We start from the raw sequence: 8879 nt of genomic DNA, 5'->3' as shown, positions 1-8879 counted from the left end.
AGTAAGGACGTTCGGGAGACAGCCGATCAATGATTGTCTCTCATTATTGATGTTTCTATCTCTCCCTCTCCCTTCCTCTAAGAAATCAATAAAAATATTTTTTAAAATAAGAAAAAATATAAATACCAATTGAAAAATAATTACAAGACATAAACAAAACCCCTTACTTGAAATTGGTTCAACAACAGCAACAACAGAAGGAGGAGATCTAGAGATAATTTGACTCAAGAAACTCCCACAGACACTAAATAGTAAAATCAATTTTATGTGATATCATAGAAATGTCTTCATTTATGATTAAATGTTGGGATGTTTTATAATAATAATTATGAGGTAAGCATCTATGAATAGGAAAAGAAGAGCTGCTCCTAATTCTACTGTGTATCGATATCTACATTGAAGGACAGTTTGGGAGACCAGAAACTCAGGTGGTAACCAGGTAACTTCTGGACAAAGGGAGGATAAGGTGCCAACTTCAGTCCATTTCAGGGCTTGAGAATGAAGAGAGAGGAGCCTGGGGTTGGGGGATGAGTGGGCAGAAACAAGAGAGGGAGAGAGAGGGAACAGGTAGAAACAAGGGAGCAGTCAGTGGGTGTGTATTACTTGTTTATTTCTGTATCTTATGATGTTTTGAGCAATTAAACAGCTAGAAGGACAAGGAGAGACAGGGCGTCCCAGGGCACGCCCACTCTCAGAGACAGCAAAGAATTTCAGATGCAAACCAACCCATCCTGAGCCCATATTCCCAGCCTCCCCACCTGCCCCAAATCACCCAGCACCTGGGACCAGACACATAGAGACCACGCCCACAGGCCCATCCCCCAGACTGACACACACCAGCTGGTCCTGAACTGCTCACTCTGCCCTGCCTTGCGTTTCCCATGGGAACCCCAATCAAGGCCTTCGCTAGGCTGCCCTGCACCTGCATCTGCTTCCTGAGGAAATCCGGGGCTTCCTGGGCACAGCGGCCCCTCCTCTCAGGAGGTCAAAGGAGTAAAAGTCTTCTCTCCATGGCACTGACTCCCCTTGTGGTCACTCAGTCACTTCCACACACTGAAACCCCAGGGGCACATTGGAGGCAGGTGAGTCAAGAGCTTCCAGGGAGAAGGTGACGTTGACGTCCCAGGACGGTCCCTGTAGCCTGGTGTCCACACCTCAGTCCCATCTTGAGAGGAAGGGAGGATCCATCAGGAGCTCTGCCTCCTGTTCCGGGGGCCTCCACATCTGCGGGGCCCACACAGGTGTCAGCTCAGAGACTCAGCCACTTTGGCTCTAACTCCAGGCAGAGCTGGACAGCGCAGCCCCACCTGCACCTCAGGGCCAATCCCTGACCTTCCCCGGGAGAGACAGGCCTGCTCACCTGGTGTAGTAGAGCCAGGTGAGGACGTAGGTGAGGAGGAAGCCAGCCCCCATGAGGGCCCCTCTGATCAGGGTGAGGACCAGGGGCCAGGAGCCCTGCTGCTCCTCAGTCACACATCTGCAGGGAGGGCTGCCTGGGGAAGACAGGAGAAAGGTGACGTGTTGTCCAGGTGTCAGTCCACCCACAGCCCAACACCTGTCCAGGCGGCCACCCCTACACCTGTCGTGAAACTCACTCTGCACAGAGAGGCTGAAGGAGATGTGCTGGGAGCCCAGCAGGTGAACTCCCCTCCATCTCCAGCCCCCACGTGGGGCAGCTCCAGGACTCCGGGTGCTGAGGGCTGGGACAGGTTCAGGGCTCTCCCCTCCTGGGACCAGCTCAGCGTGGCAGGGGGGTGGCTGTCTGCCTCGCAGACCAGGAGCAGGGACTGGCCCTCCAGGACAGGCAGGGATGTGTGGTTGCTCAGGGTCTTCAGAGCTGGGAGAGGAACACAGAAGGTGTCTCAAGAGCCAGGGACCCTGCTGGTCAGGCCCGGCTCCCAGGAAGAAGGGGCTGAGCTGAGGGTGGACAGGGGAGGAGTGGGCGGGCCCCTCAGGTGGAGATGCTTCAGGAATGGAGGCAGCCCGGCAGGTGAGAGGAGATGCATGGACACCGGCAATTCCGGTGGCAGAAGGCCCAGGAGTACCAAGCCCTTGATGATGGTGGAGAGGAGGCGGAGTCAGGGAGCCCGGTGCCTCTAGGGCCTCACTGAGGGCATCGGGCTGTGCCCTGGGCGCCCAGAGAGCAGCAGCGAGCTGTGCACAGGGAGGCAGAGGGTCAGGGCCGAGACTAGAAAGATCCTGCTGGGCCACGTGGGTTCGAGACCAGAGAGATGCGACTGGAGGCGGGAGGCTGAGGAGCAGGCTGAGGCCATGGGGCCCCGGGTCCAGGACAAGGCTGGATGGGCTCCGGGGCCCCGGGAAAGCAGAAGAGGGAAGTGATGTGAGGGGTGAGGTTTCCTACAGTTGCTGACAGGGTGTGACTGGTGAGAAAGGGAAGCATCTAGAGTGAGTCAGACCACACCGGGGGTAAGTGGGGTCGAGAGGCACCAGCAAGAGGTGCCTACTGAGTCCTGGACGGTGTCACTCAGTGGTTAGAGCGTTGGCCTGAGCACCAAAGGGTTGCAGGTTCAATTCCCAGGTGGGGTGTGTACAGGAGGCAACCAATTGATGTGTCTCTCACATCAATGTTTCTCTCTCTCTCTCTCTCTCTCTCTCTCCTCTCCCTCTCTCTCTCTCCCCTCCCTTCCACTTTCTCTAAAAATTAATGGAAAAAATATCCTCTGGTGATAATTTTTAAAAAAAAGAAAAAGAGGCGCCTACTTAGGCAGATCTGTGGCTGGACTAAATTTGTGGGCGGCATCAGGACTGGTCAGGAGGGGACAGGGACCCCAGGGGGAGACCTGGGGAGGTGCGCATGCCCGGGAGACAGGGGAACGGGAACATGGCAGCCTCCTGGAGACAATGACTGGATCAGAGATGAAGGAGGACAGGCATCCGAGGAGGGAGGGCAGACGGGAATTCTAGAAAGAGAAGCAGGACAGAGAAGAGCCTGGGGTTGTCACTGTCGTGGACACAGAAAGAGATGCAGTTGCGGGGGGGGGCGGGCAGAGACTGGGCGGGGCTGTTCCTGTCTGGTGGGGTCGGGGTGCCATCCCCCAGATGGGAGAGACTCTGCAGGTGGCTGCACAGCCTGCAGGTGTGGTGACCTCGCTGAGCGACCCCCTTAGACGCGGCGGAAGCGGTAAACGGCATGTTGCGTGGGCTTCACCACAAGGGAGTAAACTTAGACGTCGAAAAGGGAACAGGGAGCAGCCAAAGGCTGTGGTGGCCCCGTGGATGTGAGAGGCGGGTGAGGGTGCAGGGGGCAGACCCACCCTGAGCTGGCAGAGGCCCCGCCCCCCTCCTTCCCCAGAGAGGAGGGAAGGGCACCTACTTGTGCTGTTTCCCTGGGAAAGCCTGATGGTCAGCAGAGGAGCATCTGGGGAGGGAAAATGTGCTGACTCCAGGGAGGCATTTGCCTTTGCCCCAGGGGCCCCTAAGCGGGAGGGCTGGGGTTTTACTTCAGCAAAATCCTCTGGGAAAGGAAACCCAGGACTGATCCTCCCTCTGGCCCCCTCCGCCCCGGGAACCCAGCCCCCCCTCCAACACTCACAGGAGACATTGAGCCGGATGGTTCTCTGTGTGGTCCACTGGGACCCATCCCGTTTCACCTGACAGGTGAGGTTGGTGCCATGGTCCCCGGGCCTCGGGGTGAAGGTGAGCACCGAGGAGCGGAGGGTCTGGGGGTTCAGTGAGTCCACAGCGGCTCCCTCCCAGGAGAAGGTGAGAGGTCGTCCCCCTTCGCAGGCCCCTGGCAGGCTGCAGGCCAGCTCTGTGGGGCGGCCGGACTCCAGGGGCTCCCGTACACGGATGTGGGGTTTCTCTGTCAGGGCTGCAGGGGAGAAAGGCAGGTGCCTGGGCTCCAGGGGTGGGGACTCAGAGCGGGACCCTGAGAGAGGCCCTGCCTCGGGCTGAGCTCACCCAGGCCCTGTGTCTCTTCCCACCACCCAGGGCCCACAGCCAGGACAGGGAGTGTCCAGTGTCCTGTTCCTGCTCTAAGACGGGGTCCCCTGTCCCTGGTTTTTCTCCAGGGCCCCTACTGTACCTGTCACCTGCAAATCCAGCATCTTCTCTTTGTAATTATATTTCACAGAATCTCCTATCTCCACTCGGAAGACATAGCGTCCTGAGTCGCTCCTCCTGGCGTCTCTGATTTGCAGGGAACAGTTGTTGGTCTTGGGGTCCGCGAGGAGGAAGCGGCCTCGGGTCTCTCTCTTCACTGTTTTATTCCGGTTGCTCGAGGCCACAGGAGCAGCATAATCTGTGTTGTCCCAGTCCCGGTACCAGAAGGTGTACAGTTCACTAGAGGAAGACCACGGACTCCCCGGGTAGGAGAAGGAGCAGGGCACGTGGACACACAGACCCTCCTGCACCGTCACCGATTCCTGCACTCGGAGCTCATAGCCTGGCGGCTGCTGCAGGGACCCTGGGGGAGGGGGACACAGAAGCTCAGATGCAGCCCGAGCCCCTCCCCCACCTGCCCTGCCCCCCCTCCCTCAGCCACTCACCCCCCCACAGCAGGGGCAGCAGCAGCAGGGGCACCATGTCTGCCTCTGGCAGGGCAGAGCTGGTCCTGGTCCCTGTGTCAGGGAGCGAAGTGCCCAGCTCTGGGGTGGGGCCTAGGACACCCCAACAGGAAGCCCTGGGGGAGAGACTGTGGCCAGGCTGGAAGGGGAACTTGGCCTCCACAGGAGTTCAGCGGGTGGTGCCTGAGAAATCTTTCTGTCTGCCCTCCTCTGCCCCTCCCCAATGACCCTGCAGGCAAATGTCCTGAGACCCTGAGAGGCTGAGTGGCTTGTCCAGAAAGTGACCCCCTTACAGAGGATGTGTAAGTGGGGAGGGAGGTCGCCCAGGGGCCAGCACACTCAGAGCTGGTCCTGGGGACTCGGGGGGGGGGGGGCGCCCTCCAGCTGGAACTGTAGAACATTCTGGAAAAGGATCATTTTAATATTTTTTTATAACAAGTGCTGGCAAAAGAGAGAGGAATTTAGACCCAAGTCCAGTGGAGGGTGGAACCCAGGGGCAAAGCTGAGTGGTAAAGGCCTTTGCTCTGAGGGCTTCTTGGGGACGTGGGACGCACCTGTGTTAGCTTCAAGGGTCTGAGTGTCTGAGGGACAGCAAGGGCGCACAAGCCCCATCGGAAACGGACGCCCCATTTGGTGGGGCCTCAGCACAGCAGCATCGCTGCCACCTGAAAGTTCATGAAAATCCTCCTTCCTGGCCCCTCATCGCTGGGTCCCTTCTCAGAGCCCCACCCAGGCTGATGGGAAGTGTTCCCTTTCTGCTCCATCTGTGTCCCAACCCGGGCATCACAAACCCTGACATTCCATTCCCGCTGCTGGAGCACATAGTGGGGCTTCTGTGTGCCTCGATGCCCTTGACTGATGGGATCTCAAGGGAGGAACCAATGAGCGCTGGGGGGTGTCAAAGGCCTTCAGGATAACATCACAGTCAGCTAGGGATGCAGGAGGCTCCCCTGGTGGGATAGGGGGTGAGCTCAGCAAGCCCCACACCTAACCCAGCAGCACTGGGTCCGAGTCCAGCAAGGCAAGCACAATAAGCAAAAGCTATGGAAATTCCAAAGAAAACCAAGCTGCCTTTCTCCATCAAGGATTGTGTCTATATAGGAAAATCCACATGTACATACAGATGCACATGTAGGGGCTTGAGAAGAGAGTCAGCAAGGTTTCTAGAGACAAAATCAAATTGCAAAACTCAAATGCATCCGTATAGCACACTGACCACGAATAACAGGATGGTATAAAAGGTGTCATGGTCACATCAAAACTTAGGATGTTCCTGCAACATTCAGAGATGCACATCACAAATATACGGTATGCACTTCCTCAGTGGAGGAAATGGTACATCTGTTTGGGAGGACATTACAGGTGTAAATAGATAGCCCTGGCCGGATGGCTCTGTTGGTGGAAGCATCCTCCCTACAGCACATTGGTCGCAGGTTCAATTCCAGGTCAGGGCACATACCTCGTTTCCATACCAGCTCAGAGCAAGTATGGGAGTAACCGATTTATGTTTCTCTCTCTCTCTCTCTCTCTCTCTCTCTCTCTCTCTCTCTCTCTCTCTCTCTCTCTCTCTCTCTCTCCTCTTCTACCCCCGCCCCTTCCTTCCAAGCCACAAGGTATAGACTGAAATGCAGGAATGATTCTCCCTCCCAGGAACCTGTAGGAGGAACCAACCCTGTCCACACCTTGATCTGACCCCATGAGGCTCAGTTTGGACTCCTGAACCCCCGGAAGGGTAACGGAACACATTCGTGTTGGCTTAAGCCACCAAGTTTCAATGGAAGCCCTGGGGCGGCTCGAGGGCCTGATCCATACGTGCCACGCCCTTGGAGGTGCTTTGTGAATATTAACTCTTCTAGTGCTCAGGACGACCCTAGGAAGTAGGTGCTGTTCCCATTTTATCGCAGAGGAAACAGGCACAGAGAGGCTAAGCCAGCTGCCCCAGGTCACACAGCCAGCTGGGGGCCAGGATTCCACCGGGTCTGTCCCGGCCCAGACCAGACGGGCAGGGAGGCCTCTCTGTACTGCAGAGGTCGTGGGTTTGGGCTCCTGTCTGCCCTCCCCACCGGGATGTGAGCTCTGAGAGCGGGACTTCCTCTGACCCACAGAGGCATTTAAAGAACCTGCGGCCGGAGCTGGTGTGCCCAGTGGATAGAGCGTCGACCTGCAGACTGAAGGGTCCCTGGTTCGATTCCGGTCAAGGGCACATGCCCGGTTGCGGGCTTGATCCCCAGTAGGGGGCGTGCAGGAGGCAACTGATCAATGATTCTCGTTATTGATGTTTCTACTCTCTCTCCCTCTCCTTTCTGCTCTGAATTCAATTAAAAAAATATATTATTAATATTTTTTTAAATAGAACATCCGGAATGAAGAAGGGATGAATGGATCCCAGGGTGACCACATCCCTTTGACGGAGTCCTCCTGCCGCGCTTTGCTCTCGGGCTATGTTCATGGTCAGGACTTCTAGTCCCGGTAAACGGGGCGACCAGGAAATCACCGCCTGGAACAGAGAGGATCCGGCAGAACCCGTTCACGGCGGAGCACGGGCGCCACCAGGCGGCGGAGTGTAAGACAGCGCGGCCCGGAGACCCCAAATGTTTGCTTAGGACAAAGGGAGTTGCTATCCAGTGTGCGAAGCGGGAGCGGGTGGAGCTGGGGGGGTTCCAGGTGGGGGAGCCTCGACCGTGGCTTCCAAACTTTTCTGATGCACAGTCAGAAACCATTTCACATCAACATAGTTTCACGAAATACCACCCTATCCTGCATGTTTTTTATTCTATTCTATTCCTATTTTTAAACGCTGGTCAAAATCCTTTAAGTCAGTGGTTCTCAACCTTCCTCATGCCGCGACCCTTTAATACAGTTCCTCATGTTGTGGTGACCCCCAATTTCATTGTTACAAATTGAACATAATGAAAGCATAGTGATTAATCACAAAACCAATATGTAATTATATATGTGTTTTCTGATGGTCTTAGGCGAACCCTGTGAAAGGGTCGTTCGACCCCCAAAGGGGTCGCGACCCACAGGTTGAGAAACGCTGCTGTAAGTGGATTCCAACTGTAACGGGTGCCCATCTGAGCCATTTTTTAGCTCACAAAGAGTATGATGGAGAAAGCTTTAGCCCCCAGGCCCGGTCCCCTCCACAGCCCAGGTGCCTTCTCTCCATAACTGCAGCCTCTCGGGTCCAGCGTAGCCGTCCCTGACTTCCAGATGAGGAACCTGAGCTCAGAGAGGCCAAGACACCTGCCCAAAGCCACACAGCTTGGACCTGCAGTGCCCGCTTCTGCCTCATCCTGGAGGAGAAAAACCACTCGATGCTTCTAATCTCAGGGTTGCCCAGCAAAGTTTAACTTAGTCCTTCCTCCATTTTTGAGCTGCACTGGCCTGTAATGTACAGTGTAAATGACTGGCATGCAGAGCTCAGGCTAAAAATGGCAAGTCTTCATATGTGACATGTGACTGAGGTGGAAATAGAGTCTGAAGAGCCCTAGCCGGTTTGGCTCAGTGGATAGATCGTCAGCCTGCGGACTGAAAGGTCCCAGGTTCGATTCCGGTCAAGGGCACATGCCCGGATTGTGGGCTCCATCCCCAGTTGGGGACTTGCAGGAGGCAGCCAATCCATGATTCTCTCTCATCATGGATGTTTCTATCTCTCCCTCCCTCTTCCTTCCTCTCTGAAATCAATAAAAATATATTTTTTTAAGAAGTCTGGCCCTAATCGGTTTGGCTCAGTGGATAGAGCGTCGGCCTGCGGACTGAAGGATCCCGGGTTCGATTCCGGTTAAGGGCATGTACCTTGGTTGCGGGCACATCCCCAGTAGGGGGCGTGCAGGAGGCAGCTGATCGATGTTTCTCTCTCATCGATGTTTCCAACTCTCTATTCCTCTCCCATCCTTTCTGTAAAAAATCAATAAAATATACTTTTTTAAAAAAGTTTGAAGAGTTTGTTTCTTTAAAAAAAAAGTGTTTCTATTCTAGATTGTCCAAACTAGCCAGCTCACTTAAATGTATGTGAAGGTGACAGCTCAAACATGGAAGTCATCTTCTGAGCAGCAGGTGGCAAGGACAGCCCAGGCCCAGGTCCAGGGGGATGCCGGAACCTGATGGGGAGGTACCACTGAAGACCCTCGGCCCCGAGGGCCTTGGCTGCTGCGGGCAAACTTGAACTTGGGTCTTGAAATGTCCACCTGCTCCTGCCTGGTAGCAACACCAGTCACGGGATGCTTCAAACTAAGTTCAAGCTCCAAGGGTCCCTGTCCTCCCAGCTACGTGTATCCAGCTACGTGACCATCCACAGGAAGGCGAGCTGTGGGACAAAACCCGGAGCCTATTTTTTAAAAAATCTTTATTCTG

The 8879-nt window shown here is 55.3% G+C and overlaps 1 pseudogene; it reads right to left on the bottom strand.

Moving 5' to 3' along the window:
- Positions 1-637: 637 nt before the first annotated feature.
- LOC106695983 lies at positions 638-4695 on the bottom strand (annotated as a pseudogene).
- Positions 4696-8879: the final 4184 nt, after the last annotated feature.

The sequence above is a fragment of the Myotis lucifugus genome, unplaced genomic scaffold, assembly GCF_000147115.1.
Source record: "Myotis lucifugus unplaced genomic scaffold, Myoluc2.0 scaffold_6185, whole genome shotgun sequence".
Taxonomy (NCBI): Eukaryota; Metazoa; Chordata; class Mammalia; order Chiroptera; family Vespertilionidae; genus Myotis; species Myotis lucifugus.
The sequence above is the reverse complement of the archived record's forward strand: the minus strand, read 5'-3'. Positions and strand labels throughout refer to the sequence as shown.